The sequence below is a fragment of the Protopterus annectens genome, chromosome 12.part0 (genome assembly GCF_019279795.1).
Source record: "Protopterus annectens isolate FY-2018-M chromosome 12.part0, PAN1.0, whole genome shotgun sequence".
In the NCBI taxonomy this organism is placed as follows: Eukaryota; Metazoa; Chordata; order Ceratodontiformes; family Protopteridae; genus Protopterus; species Protopterus annectens.
In genome coordinates this window covers 1,270,640,880-1,270,663,079 of record NC_056746.1, presented here as the reverse complement: position 1 = coordinate 1,270,663,079, position 22,200 = coordinate 1,270,640,880, and positions in this window count along the sequence as shown.

Sequence of the window (22,200 nt, the reverse complement as noted above, 5' to 3'; positions counted from 1 at the left end):
AATCAAAACCATGTATGGACACAATAGACCAAGGGAGGCCTGCGGGTGACATTGCTCTGACATGATCATCCATGCATGAGAATGAGGAATGACACTGGAGGTGGGCCACCACTACTGCCCCTGCATGAGCTAATAATGTTCCCTGCCTCCTATCATAACCCCTCCCAGGATTGTTAGATACCTGGGGGAGGGATTGAGGCTGGTGTTCCAGGATTTACAGGTATGGCCAACATTCACAAACATGAAGCATACAGCAATTCTTCTTAAAGGAAATTAATTGACAGTTCTTATCATAATGTTATATTTGTGTTACAGCAGCAGAACTATGCTGTGGCCATGACATCACACCTGAAACAAATGCACAATGAAAGTGTTACAGCATGTTGTCTTACTTACCCAGTACATACATAATACTGTCAGAAAGTTGTGTGATGATGTGTTTTTCAATTGCATTAACATGAGAACAGTGGCAACACATGGCAGGTATCCTGTTATTGTGATCTATATCTGTTGTGTGCTCCTGCCTCCTGTTATGACTGTGGAGTATTCTCACATAGTGTTGTTTGTCTACCATTTTAATCTACAGATACATCTTTACAAGACATGGGCCATGAATCATCAGGCCCAGGCAGACCTAGTAAAGTTGTTTGTATCACTGCTAATGTGCAACACTGTTTACTACACCTGTGATCTATGATATTAATGCTGGCTTGTTACCTGCACAGGTATATCAACATGATGCCAACACAGTTTGTCATGTAAGTGTCTCCTTATTCAGTTAGTGTGATCTGTAGCTGTTGTATGGCTCTATCTCCTGTTATGACTGAGAACTAAACTCACATATTATTTGTATCTCATTTTAAAATGCAGGTCCTGTTTCATGTCGGATGATACATAACCCAACCAGGAAGGACGTACCTGGTAAGGCAGTCTGTATGGTTTCTACATTTCAGTATTGATAACTCCATCTGTGTTCTTAATGAGTAATGTGGTCTTGTTCACCTGCGTAGGACATCTGCAATTTTGACATCTTCATTGCGCATCCGGTACATGTATATCTTATTAGCTGTGTGTTATACATCAGGTGGAATGATGTATGATGCCTTGTGTGTGCTTACTACTGAGTTGTGTATGTTTATCTCTTTAGATGACAGTGATATTTCAACCTTCACCACAGGCAGTGGAGTCAGAAGAGGACATATCAGGTAAGTTTTATTACTTGTAATGACCTTATCTGTCATATTTGCTTGACATGTGAATGACATGGCATATCTGAGGTTTATAGGGTCCCTACACCACCCACAGCCACAATGACCTAGTAAACCCATATCTTCATAAGCATTGTAGTCATATATTTACCCAAAATGTCAATCCTTTGCCGCATCATTTGATTCTGTGAATGCGTCTGACATGTGTCATCTGTCTCTTTTTGCAGCATGCCCACTACCTGCCTCCTTCAGTAGCCCATTCAATGACCCTGGGGTAGGATGTGTTGTGTATACTTCTATTAGCTGGCCAATGGCACACAGGCCACTGCATTGGGTTTATTGTCTGGTCCAGAAGGGAACAGACACGCAGTTCATGGTGCATTCTCCAATAGGATGATAATGTACATGGCCATTCTAATGATGTGGAGACATCAGATGATGGACATGATGATGACTGTCACCCACTTTACAATGCAGAGTCTGGAAATGATGGCTTACTCTTCCCAACAATGGACTAATACTGACCTTCACACTACATATGGGAGAGTAGCTGATGTGCGTGGACGTATGTTAGAGGGTGTCCACTTACTATTACAGGCACATGAATGTTCACAGTGACATCATGGCACTGACCTGCACAGATTTGCACATTCTATGGATCATGTAGCACACCAGTTGCATGTGTTACATGAAGGTCATGAGAGTGGACATGGAGATGTCATGGCAGCATCGGCTGCATGGCATGACATTGTGTTATCTGTTGCATGCTCTGCTGAAACCATTATTAGAGTGGTGCTTCAGTAGTTCCATAGAAAGCACTGAGTGATACATTCCCTAACTGTACTGAGCAGATTACCTCTAGTGGAGAGAGGCAGACGCCCACTCATTAGACCCACACGTGGCCCTCATATATCAATGTCTGAGCTGCAATGTGTATGCGCATCTGCTGTTGGTCAATCAACTGTGAGCTCAGCAGTCATATCAGACAGACACAAAGCACTACTGCTCCTACTCACACGCTGTGCCCAAAATGGTAGGGTCACCACGTCCAGATCCCCAGTACAGCACCATGAGCTGAGTGTTTCCAGATGTCTCAGGAGCAGCCAGGACCATTATGTGAGCTATCAGTGTGGGTGTCCTAAACTGCATTGGATTAACACTAATACTTGATCTGATGAATGTTCTGTTGTGTCATTATGACCCTGTGGCAATGATAAATGCTATGCTGACAACTGAGTAATCAATCTGTATGTCGTTTCTCAAATGTCTGATGCCACAGTATTTTCCTAATCAGTTATCTGACTGATGCCACAGTATTTTTCTGATCAGTTATATGACTGATACCGCAGTATTTTTCTGATCAGTTATCTGACTTATGACTTCCTTACAGCTGTGTTATATTGCACATATTTGTAATTATTATATGTTGATTTGGCCATTGATAACTGTGATGCTGTATCTGACAATCTTTTTGCTTCCATGTTTGCATTGTTGCTAATTGACATATAACCAGCACTTTTCACAGTCTTCAGCATGTTACCTTATTAATCCAGCACTGATTGCTACATTACACAGTTCCTTCTTACCTGTATGCACTGGTTTCTCTCTGTATGCATGCCAGTGTTACATATGGCATTTTAATTAGGTACTGTGCATACCTCACCCTCAACACAACATGTACTTATGTCTACATGTTTCCCTTTGATATCCCCTTCCTGAACTGCACATCCCATGGGTACCTTCCCATATCTACCAGGTCATACACACATATACACCTTTGTAACATGTTGCTGTGTCCCAAACAATGATAGACATTCCACTGGCTGCTGTGTACTGCTGGTCATTAATGCTCTGCATGACTGAACATCTTCCTACATCTACATGGGTCATGCTGCAATAATAAGCTGTGCATTGTAGTGCTGATCATACCTCGCCATCATACCGAATTCCTCTGTATTTACCAGTTTTGAGGGCAAAATAGTGGGGTGCCACGAACTTCAATTCCCGATTTTTTTTTTTTTATTTACTGTTTTAAGTTATGGCTGATGTTGTCACGTATTCCGCAACATCACCAATGTGCAGGAGCATGCATGATGCCAATGGCTTTGTGAGGCAGTGCCTGACTGCCTGTCAGACTTGGAGACTGGGTGGGAGATTAAAAAGAAATAAAAACAAAGTTCAGACAGTAATTTACAGCCATGGCACAACCTGCCATGAGTGACACTGCACAGCCAATCAACAAGCGAGGACATTGCATGACAGTGAAGTCCAAATATGTCAAAGGACGAAAAAAGCTATTAACAGTTAACCATTTTTTTATTTTATGCTCTGTAAATTAAAGTTTAAATTAAAGTTTAGATATCATGCTTCTAAGTTCTCTCTGGTGGCCCACTTGATCTACTTTTGTTACATTTTCATTACTGTGGTTGATTTGTCATGTATCGTGTTATGTGGAATATACACTACTACTTTGGTTTGAACACCATTGGATTCCTCGGGCAGTTCAGCACTATGTTTGCTGTTTTACAGTACTGAGGATGTGAGTATAATTTCTTTTTTGGCTATTTGAATTGTTATTTTTTCTTAATGTCAGTTCAGAAACATTTAGTCTGTAGATTTTGAAATGGTTTATGTAATTGCAAAGCTGTCATTATTTATGTTTGCAATAATTGTGGCACTGTGATCCCCTAACATACAAATACATGTTATTGTTTTATTTTGTGGATGAATATTGAGTTATAAAATTCATTCCTTTTCAGTGTATGTTGTTATTTATCAGGTTCATAGGTTCATAGGTTCATACTAGGCTATGTGCCCTAGGGCATTTATAAGCCTAGCCAGAGTGTGTTTGGCTTTCGCCACCCATTTTAAATTAATTTTGCTATGCCTTTTTTTGAGGTTAGTATACTGTGCCTCTGTCTAACAGTGACACAGAAGTGATAGCTGGGGTAAACCTACGATCTCCCATCCACTCATCAAGATTCCTCTTGAAGAGAGTCAATGTGGGACTCTGCCTAACCTGGACTGGGATTTTATTCCAGAGTGAAGGGAGACTCTGGGTTATGAATCTGTCCCTCCAGCATGTCCTATTTATTTCAGTGCTGAGGGTCAAGTCTCTCGAGCGTGTTGCTCGATGGGATTTGGATTTTCTGAGGTGCAGCATGTCCATTAATTCCGGGTTGGACATGGCTTTATACGTCAGGCACAGATCACCTCTGAGCAGGCGGTATGCCACTGAGTAGAGCTGGAGTTTCTTTAACCGGGCAGCATATGGCATCTGTTTGAGCCCCTTGATCCTCTTGGTGAGGTACATTTGGGGTCTTTCCAGTTGCTGCAGGTGTCTGGTAAGGTACATCCCAAAAGGGGCATTGTACTCAATTATAGGCCTGATGAGGTATGAGTAAAGAGGCACGATGACCTCCCCTGATCTAGATGTGAATCCCTTCATGATTAGGTGGGCTATATAAAATGTTTTTCTAACCACTTTGGCCACGTGGTTGTCAAATGAGAGATTGCTATCAACTTGGGTCCCCAGGTCCCTAATTACTTCTTCTGTACTTAATGGAGTACCACCTATGTGGTAATTTGTGGGCACTTTGTTTTTGCCAAAGGGGATGACTATACACTTTTTTGGCGTTTAGTTTGAGGCCATGGCTCTGGCACCAGTTGTCTGTTTCTATGAGGCCCTTTTGGAGGATGCTTGTGTCGGCTGGAGAGTTGATTATGGCTCCCAGTTTGCAGTCATCTGTGAACTTGGTCAGCCACAGTCCTTCCGTGTTGGCCTGTACCGCCGAGAAATATATACCGAACAAGAGAGGTCCTAGGACTGAGCCTTGTGGGATGCCACTTGTAACTGGTTTTGAGTCTGACATGGCTCCAGCAATTCTAGCCATGTGGGTTCTGTCCTTCAGCCAGTTTGTAACCCATCTAGTGACATAGGGGTTTATATTTAAGCTGGTGAGCTTATCTATAATGCCTGAGTGGGGTATTGTATCGAAGGCTTTTGCGATGTCCAGGTAGGCTGTGTGGACCACCTTCCCCTCGTCAATGGCCTTGGTGACTGTTTCAAAGAAATCGACCAGGTTTAAGAGGCAGGATCTGTCCTTAACAAAGCCAAACTGGGTAGGATCCAGTGTCTGTAGATCCCCAATATCTTTATTTATGAGGTCCATGATGATCCTTTCCATAGCTTTGCAGACCAAGCTAGTCAGGCTTATGGGGAGATAGTTTCCAGGATCCGTTGAGGCACCACCTTTGTGGAGAGGGACCACTATTGCTGTACGCCACTCTTTGGGTACATATCCTGTAGTAAGGCTAAGATTGAACAGTAGTTTTATGTTTGGGTTTAGCTCTTCTTGAAGTTCATGTAGGACGCAGCCCGGGACACCATCTGGTCCCATTGATGCTGTGTTTTTTGCTCTGGACAGAGCGGCTCTTACCTGAGCATCTGAGATGTCAGGGGGGCAGCACTCTGTTGGGATAGCTATTTGCCCTTTTGGTGGGGATGGGGGGGAGAAGTTTGCACTGAACCTGTCAGCTAGGATGTTGGCAATGTCTGTGGGCTCGGTGTATTTTTTGTCATTTTGGACTAATTCTGAGCATATCTGGGAATTCCCACCCAGGTTCCTAACATAACTAAAGAAAGCCTTGTGATTATCCTTAGTGTCCTGTGCAATTTTTCTCTCGAAGCTGGCCTTAGACGATTTTATGAGTGCCCATAGTTTTTTGCTAATACTGATCAGAGATGCCTTCCCTTTTTGGGATTTTGCTCTATCATGTAGTAGCTTCCTCCTTCTATTGTATAGTTTGTTTATGGCTGGGGTCCACCAGACAGGACGTCTGCCTTTGGAGGATTGGGTCTTGGTTTTATTTGGGATTGCATGACCTATGCATTCCTGAAGGTGTTCATAGAATGCATTTATAATGGATTCTGTGGTCTGGGTCGTATTTTCCACAGGCCCGGGGGCTTTGAAGGATTTCGCCTCGGTTTTGAGGTGTGTGAAATTTGCTTTAGAGAAGTTTTTCACTGTGGTTTTCTGGGCAGGGGGTGGGGTCGGGATGTGAATATCCAGTGAGATTAGTTTATGGTCTGATCTTACCAGTGAGGGATACACTTCTGGTCTGGAGCATAGTGTCCCCATGTTGGTAATGATCAGGTCCAGTATGTTTTCCCCTCTTGTGGGAGTGGTAACAAGTTGTTCCATAGCATTTGAGTTTATAAATTCTAGGAACCTTTGGGCTAGGGTGTTGGAGCTAGAGTAATGCTCCCAGTCTATGTTTGGGTAGTTGAAGTCGCCCAATATAATGGTGTTTGGAGAGACCTTCATATTTTCCAGTATTCTCAGGAAGGCAGAGTGGGGTTCCTGTGTTTGGGAGGGTGGTCTGTAGCAGGCTATAAACTGGAAAGCAGTTTTACCCACAGTTAGTTGCACATGGATAGTCTCTGATTCTTTGTGCTGTGCCACCAACCTGGAGGTGTGGGTATCTTTGACGAATATTGATACTCCCCCTCATTTTGTGGTTCGGTCCAAGTTTTGGGGCCGAAAAGCATGGTATGAGGTATAACCTGGTAGTGCTGGGGTGCTCTCGGGAGCCTTGAACCAGGTTTCTGTTACTGCACAGATATCGATGTTCTCCATGCTAAGGAGAGTTTCGAGTGCGTGCATCTTGAGGTTTAGACTTCCGGCGTTGAGTAGCATTACTCTTAGTTTCTTATCCCTTGTGATACCCATGGAGGTGGGTTTGTCTTTTGAGCCTTGCCTAAAAAAGGCACTATGGGGTAGCAAGAGCCTTTGCCAATATCCGAAAGCCCAGGGGTGACAGGTGCAAGCCGTCCCTAGCGAAGCATCGTGGCTTGTCGAGCATGTCATCCCAGGCTGACAGGCATTGGATCCCCTTTGAATGACACCAACACTTAAGACAATTGTTGAAATTGATCATCTTGTCTTCATATTGTGGCATCATTCTTGGTGAGGGTAAGATGCTACTCAAGGTCAGGGTCATACCGGCCTGGGCTACATGCTCAGAGAGCTCCTCTATGTCTCTTTTCATGTAGTCCAGGGAGGTACGTCTCAGGTCATTCACACCAGCATGGGCAATGACTGAGTCATATTTGTACTTGCCTTGGAGTGATCTGATTGCTTGTGTTATGTGACGGATCCTAGCGCCCGACAGGCAGCTCACCATGACCTTCTCCTTGTTCAGCCTGGTGAGCGGGACGTCAGTGTGCCTGACGATAGAGTCACCTATTACAAGTGTATCAGGTGTGTTGTTTAGCCTTAAGGGCTGTGACTGTTCGGCACACTGGCTTTGTGAGCTATGTGTTGCACGTGTTTTGTTTTGGGGTAGCGGTTGCTTGGGTGTCTGCTTTGGAGGTCTCTGCTGCTTAGGCAGATTTTTATTTAGAGCCTCCGAGTATGTTTTTGTGTGTTTATGTGTTTGGTTTGTTGTCGTGGTAGGTCTATGTGAGACTGGAACTGTAGTGAGTGTGGTTTCCTTCTCCTCCTGACTGGTTATGCCAGTACTGAGTTGAGAGAGCTTAGCCTCCAGTTTGGCTATATGGTTGCATCTTTCACATGTGTTGGAATTTGTTGGGAGGAGGAGAGGGTTGTCTGTGTACATGAGGCAGTTGTAACATTGCCTCAAGATTCCCAGATTCACCAGCTGGACTGGAGAGGAGATTGACAACTGACCTTTGGACATGCTAGAATAGTACTGGGAATTCCTTTATAATTGAAAAAAGGGCCAATGGGGAACAAGGTACTCAAGGGGAGTTTCTGAGGGTGTAGTGCTTTTAATTTTTTAGAGCTGACTTATATAATTGCTTTATTGAGCAAGTGCCAGGTAACTTAAATGCAATGTGTTACAGGTAACTTAAATGCAAAAACGACAAACAGTAACTTTCTTTCAAGTGAAACAAGGAAATAAGTACAGTAAGCAATGCAGATATTTGTATTATTTTGACTAATAAAACTGAATAGTGTTTGCTCATTCTTAGCAGAAAGGTTGTCTGCATTCAAGTGTGATTTTTGGATTAGTAAAACAGTTAGCTGATACTCACGGCAATTGGCAACTACTATTGTCATATTAATTTATCAAAATATCTTTTTTGTGTTATTATAAAATAATGCAGATTACCCATTTTGTGAACTTCTTCCTAGTTGAAATTGTTAGTACTTCACTTTACCTATTAACTGATATTTACACATTTTGGATATTGAAGGATGATTTGAGAGCTATAATTTGAAGTGCAGAGAGGGATGTGGTTGCCTCTTTGTTAATTCTAAGTAATTTGGAGAAAAATAAAGAACTTCCCCATTTCACATAAAGTGTTGGTCATACATTTGTGTTAAGTGACGTTGAATGCTAACATTAAATTGACAGACCATTTTAGAAGTACAGAGCGACATTTGTAAAACTGCTATGTACATGCTAGTTGAAGTGGTAGCCAAATGCTACTTTATATAAAGGAAAACTCCACCCTAGAACAAAAAAAAATCTGTTCTTTTTCACTCTGTCTTTGTTTCTTGACGAATTTTAACACCTCAAAATCACTCTAAGTGCTTTATTTGTAATTTTAGCCTGTTTTCTACAACATAGCTACCAATGTAGCAATGCGATCTTGTTCTTCCGCAACCCTTTTTCTTTCCCATAATGCTTTGTATGTCGCATGCCAGACTGAAGGAAGTGACTGTGAATTCCCATGTCATTGACTTATAATGGGAGTTGTGTGAGTCACTGTCATCTTCTATACCATCTGTAAAAGGACTACTTCTTTTCTGTCTCTAATCATCCTCATTTATGTTTGGCTCAGAGCTTGTTTTACACTTTACTTGGAAGCCATCCAGCTACAGCCAGAAAAGTAGCCAAATTGCAGGCCTTTTCTTTTCTTGTCCAAGAGGAATTGATTCTGCAAGGGTCTCTCAGTGCAGTGACAGTTTTCACACCAATAGATAGCCTAGTACCTACCTATGAACCTCTGCAGTAATATGGGGGGAGGGGACTGTCAATTCCTCTTGGACTACATAGATATAAATATAGATAGAGAAGTATATGTATTTATGTGGCTGCATTTAATCTGGAATGCTCAAATGTACAGAATGCCAATTTTATGTAAGAATAAATGCAAGAATGTCAACTTCTGTGTTAGTTTTGTTTAATTTGTGGTATTGTATGGGATTAGTACATGTCTTGATAGCAATATGTACTACGATTAAAGTTTGTTAATGAGAAGATTAAGGAGTAGAGAATATCATCACTATATGTTTTCCGTACAAAGTCACTGAATGGCTGCCCATGTGTTTCGAGGTGTGGGCCAGCAGCAGTTCCTTTTTTCTGTGATATTTTTCCCTTCTGTGTGTTTGTGTGCCTGTTTATTTGGTATACATAAAGGTGGGGGGTGAATTCCCTGCATCAATTTAGTCAACAACATTTAGTCACCTTCACAGATGGTTGACAGGTGTGGGCGATCACACAATTATTTGGGGATGGGAAATATGCCCTTCCTTGACATTGTGTGATCTCAGAGTTAGTGTGTATAATTAGCAGAGGGTGTGGAGAACACATCTGTTTTTACTGGATTGCTTTTCATGTGCCAAGGGTGGTTGTTGCTCAGTGCATACTTAAAAGCATGTCAACCTCTTTTGGTAGACATGTTGACAGTTGATGTTTGGGTGTTTCAACTATTGTCAGTACACCTATATATTGATATGTCTCTATCTAGCCATCTATATGTAGGTAGATAGATATACATAGCTGGGTGTACCACTAATAAGCAGAAACACTCAAAGTTGAATGCTAGAACATCAACTGCATATGGTCGAACTAAGGAGGTTGTCACACCAGCATGAATGCCTCCTACCTACCTAGACCCCGACACACACACACACACACACACACACACACACACACACACACACACACACACACACACACACACACACACACACACACACACCCTGCTAACTGTATATATTAACTCCAAGTTCTCACAAACACAGGGGAAAGGGCAAATTCTCCAAACCCTAGATTTGTGCAGTCTCACACACCTGTCAGTCTACTGCCTAATCGACCATGTGCAAATGACTAGGCAGCTGTAAAACTAACAATTCGTTCAGCCAGGTCATTAGCACTCATACAACTATAGGAGAAAGAGTGACAGAGATGTTAATCCGATAAGTAAAAAAATATGTAGTATGCCTTTAGATGTGATTTTTGTATGGAAAATGCACAGATAGATAGACTGACAGACATATCAATCGATGTACTCATAGCCTATACTTGTACTCCCAAAAACCGAGAAATATAAATCCATTCTATACCAAAATGTATGGATAAGTTTGTTACATCATTCTAACAAACATTACCAAAAGAAGTCAGCCTTCATGTTCTCCTGATAGAGATATTAATGGGGAAAACTACGATAAAAAACTATTAAATTGACCATAAAATATATTTCAGCCATACAATATGCATAGCACTAAGTTCAAACACAAAACTAAAATGCAAATTAGTTGTGGAGATGGGGGAATAACAAGAGTGTGTCTCTGTCGTCATCTCAACCATCTTGTAAGATAACAGCAGGTGCTGCTCATTACTTGGCTGATGTCTGCTGTAGAGTACCTGCATGGCTGCACATCTGTGAGCACGTGTGACTCTGTACTGCATCACAGTATGGTTGCATGTCTGTGAGCATGTGTGGCTCTGTGCTGCATCACAGTATGGCTGCATGTCTGTGAGCATGTGTGACTCTGTGCTGCATCACAGTATGGCTGCACATCTGTGAGCATGTGTGCCTCTGTGCTGCATCAGAGTATGGCTGCATGTCTGTGAGCATGTGTGACTCTGTGCTGCATCACAGTATGGCTGCACATCTGTGAGCATGTGTGCCTCTGTGCTGCATCAGAGTATGGCTGCATGTCTGTGAGCATGTGTGGCTCTGTGCTGCATCACAGTATGGCTGCATGTCTGTGAGCATGTGTGGCTCTGTGCTGCATCACAGTATGGCTGTATGTCTGTGAGTATGCATGGCTCTGTCCTGTATCACAGTGTGGCTGCACAACTGTGAGCATGTGTGGCTCTGTCCTGTATCACAGTGTGGCTGCAAATCTGTGAGCATGTGTGGCTCTCTGCTACATCACAGTATGGCTGTATGTCTGTGAGCATTTCTGGCTCTGTGCTGCATCACAGTATGGCTGTAGGTTTGTGAGCATGTGTGGGTCTATGCTGCATCACAGTATGGCTGCATGTCTGTGAGCATGTTTGGCTCTGTACTGTATCACATTATGGCTGCATGTCTGTGAGCAAGTGTGACTCTGTGCTGCATCACAGCATGGTTACACATCTGTGAGCATGTGTGCCTCTGTGCTGCATCAGAGTATGGCTGCATGTCTGTGAGCAAGTGTGGCTCTGTGCTGCATCAGAGGTTTGTTGCACTGGTAGGGACTTTGCATGTTCCATTGTATTTATGCACCCTGCAACCTCCACCTCAGAAACAAATGCAGATGCCACAAAGTGCCAACAGGATGGAATTAGATCTGGGAGGGGAGCCTGTGGATCTCATTTAATAAAAATTGGCTCTCACCACTGAGGGGAATGAGCTAATCCAGATCTTTCCCTGGTTTGGGAGTAAATAGATTGCAGATTCAACCCCTATGGGATAATGAATCAGCTTGCTTTCACACTCCTGGAAGAATGGATCAGTCTTTAGGGTGCAGAAGGGCAACTACTGGATGAATGATCAGTAAAATAAAAACACAAATGAATACAATATGAAGTATTCAAAAATATCAAGCAGTCTCTCATATTCACTTCAAAGGAAAAACTAGTAGAATAATTAAACAAACAGCTGTGAAAATTACCTACAACCAACCAAAACAAAATAAAAAAAATCTAAAGGAGTGCAAAGACATAAAAATAAAAAGATTAAAATGGAAAAATAGCCAATCAGAATTCAGGAGTATAATCACAACAGCATACTAAAATCAGTTAAATTTCACTAATATTACAAGATAGCTATAACCACACTTAAGGCAATAAGTTGTGTCTGTCATTGCAGCTCATTTGCCAAATACATACCATGGTTAATTGTGAGTTATCAGTGCAAGTGTGCAGGGGGAAGCAAACATTTGATAATATTTTAATGACTGGATTGATGGGGTGGAATAAGAGAAACATAAGTACTGAATTAGTTTGGATGTAGGGAATGCATTCAGTAGAATGGATCTCTATTATTTGACAAAGGTGCATTTGGATTTTCAAATGAATTTGTTGAGCAAACTATTAATTTATTCTGATTCCATAGCCAGAATTAGAATTCACAGGGCACTATCATTGCTGTTTATGCCACAATGTCCACTATCATACCATCATTGCTATTTATGCCACATTGTCGACTATCACACCATCAGTGCTGTTTGTGCCACATTGTCCAGTATCACATCATTGCTGTTTATTCCACATTGCCCACTAACACACCATCATTGCCATTTATGCCACATTGTTCACTAACACACCATCATTGCAATTTATGCCACATTGTGCATTATCACACCATCACTGCCATTTATGCCACATTGTCCACTATCACACCATCACTGCCATTTATGCCACATTGTCCACTAACACACCATCATTGCCATTTATGCCACACTGCCCACTATCACACCATCACTGCCATTTATGCCATATTGTCCACAATCACACCATCATTGCCATTTATGCTACATTGTCCAATATTACACCATCACTGCCATTTATGTCACATTGTCCACTATCACACCATCAGTGCTGTTTGTGCCACATTGTCCACTAACACACCATCATTGCCGTTTATGCCTCATTGTCCACTATCATACCATTACTGCCATTTATACTACATTGTCCACTATCACACCATCACTGCCATTTATGCCAAATTGTCCACAATCACACCATCATTGCCATTTATGCTACATTGTCCAATATTACACCATCACTGCCATTTATGTCACATTGTCCACTATCACACCATCAGTGCTGTTTGTGCCACATTGTCCACTAACACACCATCATTGCCGTTTATGCCTCATTGTCCACTATCACACCATTACTGCCATTTATACTACATTGTCCACTATCACACCATCACTGCCATTTATGCCAAATTATCCACTATCACACCATCATTGCCATTTATGCTACATTGTCCACTATCACACCATCACTGCCGTTTATTTCACATTGTCCACTATCATCTATTATTTTTGCCTTATATTAGTAACCAGTGGTGGCAATGACAAGAAAATCTAAAATGCAAGGTTGTCAAACTGGAAAAGGAAAAAGTGAAAATATCTCTGCAAGTGTATGATGCTCTTATATATCTGGTAAGACCCAAGCAGGGTTTGCATTTTTTTTCAGTTAAGAAATTTTGGGGTTATTCTAGGGTTATAAGCTTATTAAAATTAAGATGAAAGTGAGCGACATAAATTATGACCTCCCCTGGAAATGTAAATATAAATAAGGATTTCTATTGGAAACACCATACATTAAATATTTATGAATTTGGTTAAACAATGTTTACATGATTTGTACCATTGGACATATGGCGAAGGGACTGAAAATAAACTGCATGAAATGTAAAGTGGTGTGGTTGGATCTAGATGAAAGAGTTCAGGTGATACATTTCTTTATTGTGCTTGTGTTAGCTTTACTATTGTATGCTTCCCAGTCTTTTTCAGCAGATATCCTACATGATTTTTTAATATGTTTAAAAATGGTGAATGATTTCATTTGGGATGGTAAGAAGCCTAGAGTATTGTGAAATGAACGGGTGGTTTCAAGGGATGTCATTGATTTGGCATCCTGGATCCTTGCTTGTAGCATATTGTGGTGTGATGAAACTATAATATTTACTGCCAATTGTTTTATACAGAGTGAAGTGAAAGTATTAGTAAGGAAAAAATAATAATGTAACATTTTGGCCATATAATCAAAAGAAGAGAGAGTCTCCCAATGTGCTGAAACAGGCAAACTGGGACTTTAAGGCTACTGACCAGTTATATGGAGTTGAAATCATGGACAAACTGTTCTTTGCTTAGTAGACTTGGAGTAAGTGACTACAAGTAAGACAAACATTTTGTATGCATAATGATCTGAGACTAGAATATGTATGGACGGTTAACACAGTTCAGGAATTATTCTGGAAGCCATTCCACTATTATGGGATGCATTGTAAATGGAATCAAGGAGAGAATTTAATAACTAAAGGATATTAATAAGACGTATAAAGCCCTGAGAGAATTAAAAGCCAAAGTAGTGTTAAAATAAAGCAAAATTAGGAAGCAAATACAAAGGAAGATTTAGAGGAAGAAATGTAGGGACCAATTTGTGAACTGCAAAACTATTTTATACAGTTTAAGAAGTTTAGAATTTTTGCCAGCTAGTACACCCCAGTTATGCTGCAACAAATGTTTCTTCAACCTGACGTAGCATGATGATGTGTGATGCATGTGGACATGGGTTATGGGAACATATCTCTGCATCTTGTATGTGGCTGAGAGGTATACATTTGACCTGTATTAATTACTGCAAAGAGTTGCCAACAAGGCAGTGATTCTTATTAAGTAATTACTGTTTTTATGGTAAGATCGGTCCTTGCAAGGAATGCGCGAGCACTAGTATATCTGATGATTCTAGCTAGAAAAGTTATAACCGGTCAATAGAAATCTAAAGATCCCCCAGATATATGGGAATTAGCAGATCCCATACAGGAGTTTGAACCAATGGGAAAATAGAATTAAGCAGAAGAACTCTTTAAGAATTTTATTTTTAGATACTTACTGAGATACGCCTATAAAGAATTGTTAATTATTAGAATATGCAGCTACTGAGCTGTGTAAAATATTAATTTTACACTGTTTTTTATGGTAGATGAATGAGTTTTAAGAATTGAGTTATAGTGGAGCTGTGCACAGGAAACTCAAAACTGGATGAGAGACTTAGCCAAAATTAAAAATATGGGTAGGATTATTATTTTGTACACTTGTTAATAGGTAGTTGCACTAGAGATTAGTGTCCCTTTGGTGGCAACTCAGGAACATTGATTAATTTATTTGCATGACTGCACAGTAGGCAAATGGAAGTGGAAAGGATCGAATTCTATACCTTGCCCATAGCGTTCTTCTTGTTAACAGTTCAGAGCCTTAATTCTCTGTATTAACCATCAAACTGCCAGTTGTTTGAAGAAATACCAGACTGATATTCAATCAGATAAATATAGATGTTTTGCATTAGATAAATACAATGTTCATATCATACAAAAATGCAGTTTAGTGCATTGTTGTTATTATTTTTATTATTTTCCTGAATGATGTAGTCAGTTAATATAGCATTTCTAGTTAGTGTACTTTGGTGACAAAGGTTCTCTTTTTTATGAGAAAGAAAAACTATTCTGTCTCCAAGCAGATGCCTGGAAAGAATTCAGCATTACCAGTACATTTACATTTTACATTTCATTAACTTCATTAACAATTATTTGCATAATATTATGATGAGGCACCAGCCAGTGGAGTCTTTTAATGAAATGTTGTCCAGTATTCATAGAAGATAGTGCAAATGTAACAGGGGTATTCCTAATGCTTACAAATGCACATTGAAAAGGAAAGATTAATAGAGACCAATTATGCTAATGCAAAAGGTCTTAAAATAAGAGATTCAGATGAGAACTTTGCAATTCATAGTCCGTCTGTGCAGTACGCACATCACCTGCTAAGCTAAATGTGTTGCTTCACCTTTGATATCCGACTTGCAGTCCATCAGCTTGCCCCCAGTCATCCTTTCAGTAGTTTGTCTCAATATGCACAAGCAATTGTATGACAGAAAAATTTATTATTTTCCCAGCAACCCCTCCATTAATTTGTATTAAGTATGCGCAAGCACTAAAATGACACAATAAATTATTTTGCCCAGCGATCACTTCTGCAGTCTGACCATGTATGCACAAGCACTTCCCAGACGCAGCAATGAATTATTTCTCCAAGCAATCATTTCAGTAACATTTCTTAGTATGCACAGATACTAAAATAAACATTTACCCAAGTAACCCCTACAGTAATATGCCCAGGTATGCACAAGCACCAAAGGAAACATTCACCCAAGCAACCTCAGCAGTTTATTACAGGATGCAGGCATTCACTCACACATAGAGTAGACATAAGGCCAGTTTGGAAGATTATCAATCCATGGTGGTATTTCTTTCAGATCTTGGAGGAAAGTGAATTCCCAACAAACACCTGCCCAAGCATTGGAATGTCTTGCAGACTGCACAGAACATACTGTAGACAAGAAAACTTGAAAAACCAAGCACTGTATACCAGCAATGTTACTGCTCTTTCCCTGTGATACCCACTGCCTAGTTCAGATTTATCAGAAATTACTTTGCTGAATCTTAAGTCATGCTTGCTGGTTATAGATTTCTTGAAAACCAATTTTTTAAATATTTATTGCCAACTGGGTTTCCTATTCCATCCATTTCCATTTCCGTCTGAAAAACATGTTTCCAAACAGTTGAAGTCAGTGATAATCCCTTTATATCAGTGCAGTCCCTTCAACTATCTTCAGTCCATCTATTTTTTACAAACCCTTTCTGTAAAATATTGGAGAACTGTGTACACTCCCAGGCTTATCAGTATACCTGCACTCACAGCTTACAAACTCCTAACCATCGCCTTTGTGCCATGGAAATGACAGAGCCGTCCTTCATGTGCTTATCTTCTGAATTTTGCAATGCCATTACTGTCAGTACTTTCTTTCTTCCATGGCTTTTCTTCTTCTAAGCAGTCTTACTGCCACTGGCCCCTGTGATTCCCCATGTGATCCAATGGCTCTGTGGCTACTGTGAGGGCAGTCTGAGGTTGCCAGATGGTATAATACCACTTTTGCCATCTGCTAGTGACTGTGGATGTTCCACAGGACTCTGTGATTGGTTTATGTCTAGCTACTAACTTTTTAAATGGTGTGGAATCAGTATGGTGTTGCCAGGGTAATCTAGAATATTGGTATTTTGATACTGCTCTGTCCAATGTATAAAGTTTCAACTATGGATTCAGTACTTCAGCATAGCTTTACCTCTTTCTAACTCTGGTTGTTTAGTCTGGGTCCGTAGCTTAAGATCTTCCAGTTAGAATGCATACCCTGTGCATATACTGACCTTTCCTTCACGTGTTCCAGAATTGCTTTCTACTGCAATAGATCATTTACACATTCAGGATGCAAAATCAGCAAAGCTTTTTGCTACAAAAGAAAAAAAAATGAGCCTTGCTGTGCTGTACAAGTTGAAAGTTTTTATGATTAACTACACCAGGAAAACTTCAGCCAGTGTATACTTGCTGCCAGTCTCTTGTGTGCTTTCAATGTAGAACAAAACTCACACCCACTATGCTTTAATCTAAGATGACCTACACCAAGGCCTTCCCAGAAGTTAGATAACAATGAGTGCTGCCTAATATAAAATTAGTGACACAATTACCAATATAGCAAATTATAGACTGAGTCTTCTAATACAATGTCAGCTGTCCCTTCTTTATGATTCAATCAAGCAAATGGTGAAAAGATCACACAGGCAATATATTCAGAAGACACAGTGGTGCAGCGGTAGCATTGTCACCTCACAGCAAGAGGTTTTGTGGTTCAATCCCCAGCTGGGGTGCCTTCTTTGCAGAGTCTGCATGTCCTCCCTGCATTTGTATGGATTTCCTCTGGGTGCACTGGTTTCCTCCCACCTTACAGAGACATGCATCTGGAGTGTTTCTCCCCAGGGATGCCACTAAAAATTGACTTTGTTCCAAGTTGTACTTTCCTGGTTAATAAAATTCAGTAAAAACTGCAAGAAAGACCCAGCCAAGCTGATGTTTTCATTGTAAAATATCTGCCATGAAGACTAGATGTTGTTTTAGGATATGTTACAGGCAACTTACTGTGTATGGACATCAGGCTTTTTTTAAGTCCTGTGTTTCTAGAGTACAGTCAAACATCCACTTATGCTGTATTGATGTGGTCAATAAATGTCCAAAACATGACATATCTACAGTCAGTGGGGTTGACTTTATAGGTCTGAATGTCCCCATAAAAACGTAAGAAGAAAAAGTCATGGCCATTCAGAAGCCATGGAGCTAAAACACTGATTGTATATCTTAAGGAGTCATTTGCAAATATCCCATGGGCGCCCATTACAGGAGGTTTGAGGTATTTCAATTGAAGACTCTAGCTTGGCTGGTCTTTCTTGCAGTTTTTACTGAATGGTTTCTCTGTATTACCTTTTTACCCATTGTTTGGATGTTGTTTAGAATATTTTGCAGGCAGCACTGTGCTTATGGACAGAAGGTTTAGTTTTAAGCCTTGTGTTTCTAAAGTATAGTTAAACAATCTACTCGATATTGATGAGAAAAAAGGCTGAGTATAGCCAAGCAATCCTCTTAATACTGACATGGTCAGACAAAAAAGGTCTACAGCTACTTGGGGTTGGTTTTATTGATTTGAGTGCACCTTAAAGACTTAAAAAGTTTAAAGTAAAAAGTCACGGTCATTCAAAAGCCATGTAGCTGAAACACTTGCATGTCCTTAAGGAGCCATTTGCGTATATCATAGGAACCTGCACTACAGGAGGTTTAAGGTACTAGAAAGTGAAGAATCTAGCATTAATTTGTGATTCAAGGGATTCTGGGACATGACAAATAAGTTGGAGGAAGATCCAAACATGTTCAGAACTGTGGGTCCACAGCTTTTGAACCACAACAAATAGCTGAAACGTTCATTCAGCACTTTTCGTCTTTTTTTCAGTAAAAACTTGAAAGCATAGCAGTATGCCTTTGGTTTCTCCCAGCTGTTGGAAGCATGTTTATCCAAAGTATATTCATTGTGATATGAAACTTGTAGATACAGCCAGCCAGGGTCCAGTGACCTACACCCTATGTTTCTGATGGAACAAAATGACATTAACACCCTTTTCTCCTTAGTTGTGGTCCTCGATCTGTTCACAGTAAACATATTTAACTGAAGCGCTTGTCTTTTACAGGACTGATTATACCACAATATACAGTGTCCTGGATATCTTTGCTGGAGATGTTGATATTATCTTTCTTGCCACACAGCTATGTAATGCAAGTGACCATAGTCATTTTGCTGCTATCACTGCAGAGGAGCTCTTGGTCCTGTGTTTTAAGGATCATGACTGTATGACATTTTGTAGCCCTCCAGTTCCTGATGTTTACATCCAAAACAGCTGTTGTGCCAGCTATTAATATAAGGTTACATAACATAAAATAGCCAGTGTGGGATATACACAGACACAGGCCCATGTGTGCATCTGTGCAGTCTGGCAGTTAGCAGAGGATTAAGACTACGAGCTGTAAATGAACTGCTTCCTGTAATCCATCTTGATTCTGTCAGCCTCCATTTACTTACTGTGTGACTCATGAGCAAGTCATTTAATGAAACAGTGCTCTAGAACAATTGGGAAATCAGGCTAGTCTCCTCAAGGGTCTGTTTCCTGGACTGCATTTCTAAAATCTATCTATGACTCAAACCATGTGGCATCTGTGCATGAGATGGGCATATGTGTGCCTTCACCGTCTCATCAATCACGATGGTGCAGTTGTGCAGTGGTAACATTGTTGCTTCACAGCAAGAGGTTCTCTGGTTCAATTCTCAACTTGAGTGCCTTCTGTGCCGAGTCTGCATGTCCTCCGTGCATTTGTGTGGGTTTCCTCTGGGTGCTCCCGTTTCCTTCCATGTTTCAAAGACGTGCATCTGTAGCATTTCTCCCTAGGCCTCCACTGAAAATTGGCTTTGTTCCAAGTCAGACTTTCTCAGTAAATAAATGTTAAATAAATAATATAAAATAAATAAATAAATTCATGTTGCCATGTCAACCAGGCAGCAACAGTAGAGATGTATCATTACTAAAACAATGCTGCTGGAGTTACTCAGGTGTAACATGCTGCCACTATGTTACATAATAAGAATCGGATTATCTAGTCTTCCTTTCAAGTGCATTTGATATTCTAGCTGTTGTCCTTCTGTCTATTCCCTCATTCCATTCCTAGACTTGTTCCATGCTGTTTCAAATACCTGTTTGACTTACACCTTCCCCACTCTTTTTGGTAACATATTGTATGGGTCCACAGTACTCTTAGTTTGTTTCTTTATACCTCTACATTTATTGCATCCTCTTCTAAATCCTTTCGGCTTAGACTGTCCTTGCCATATCTTGCTGTCAAGAGTGGGTGTACGCATATGGGGTAATTTTATCCCTCCTAGTTCCTAATGAAAAGATCCCCCCTTTCTCTAATCTCTGGTCACACCCATTCAGCTCTACCCATTTTATCCTCCTGTGACAATCTGATTTATTTATTTATTTAACATTTGTTTACTGGGAAAGTCCGACTGGGCACAGGTCCTTTTTCAGAGGAGGCCCGGGGAGAAAAGCTCCATGAGTAACAGTAAATTTTAATGCACAAATTACAAAAATCAATAAAGTATGAAGTAAGCAAAATGTAGTATACATAAGAAAATACAAATTTGTTACATCATGACAACAAAACCTAGGCTTTGAACTTAGGTAGTACTATTTGTAAAGTATGACTTATGTCAAAATATATGGTTAAGACAGGCTGGTAGGAATAAAGATTAAACACAGGGGAAGAAGTTGAATATGGTTGGGCATACAGTGATGTATCAGAGCATTCACGAGGGGTAGTACAGCAACATAGCCACTTATTTTTTAGGTAAGCTTTAAGTGATGGCTTAAAGTGGTTAGTGGATGAGATTGAGAGAATGGAGTTAGGAAGGCAGTCCCATATACGAGATATATAGTTGGAAAATACAGATTCTCCTGCAGTGTTGTTGACCTTAGAGACAGTGAGTAAGTTCTTATTGTTAGAGCAAAGTGGTCTGCTGGAACTGTAAGGAAGGATAAGATTTTGTAGTGCAGGGATTCTGGTTGGTTGTGTTACGATTTTGTGAGTTAGAGAGAGTTGGTTGTAAAGAATAATGTTGAGAAGTTCAAGCCAGTCTAATATGATTAAAGCTGTATAATGATGTGTTCTATATGGGTAGTCAGATGCACACTTAGCAATTTTATTATAACATGCTTCTAGCTTAGATAGGTCAGTTTTCCTAAGATTAGTTAAAACAGAAGAGGCATATAATAGAGTGGAGAGTAGATGGGTTTGTGCTAATGTAATTTTGGCCATTTTGGTAGGGAACCTTTTGTGCCTGTATAGAGTTCCAATTTTCTTATGGACTTTTTTTATTGTTAGGGAGACATGTAAGTCAAATTTTAGGTTATTGTCTATTTCCACTCCAAGAAGCTTTGTATGGGTTGTTGGGGAGATGACAGTATTGTATTTGGCTATTATGTTAAATGTTGGGCATGAGACAGATGCCTTGTTAGGTTGGAAGAGTAATAATTTAGTTTTGTTTGGGTTCAGGATTAGATGGGCATTGGCTAACTATGTTTCAACAGAAGTGAAAGATTCCTGTGTTTGAGAATGAAGAGCTAATAGAGAAGAGGCAGCACAGATCAGTGTTGAATCATCTGCATACTGTATTATAGAACCATGTGGAGTAGCTGTGTGTAGATTATTAGTAAAGAGGGAGAAAAAGAGAGGAGGGCCTAAGATTGATCCTTGTGGGACACTGATGGATAAAGGAAGGCGTGGAGGTAGGTCACCCTGCCATAGAACAGATTGTTGACGGACAGATAAATAGTTATTAAAGCAAGATGTGGCAGATGGTGAGAAGGATAGTTCAGTTAGTACATCTATTAGTTTGGAATGGGAGACCATATCAAAAGCTTTTCATAGGTCTAGAAAGATGGCAGATACAAAGTTGTTGTTATTCCTTTGATGGTTTACAGTATTAGTGAAGGATAAGAGAGCAGTAGTGGTACTATGCGATGGGCGAAACCCATGCTGAGTGTTTGAGAGAAGGTTATTTGTTAGTAAGAATTTCATGA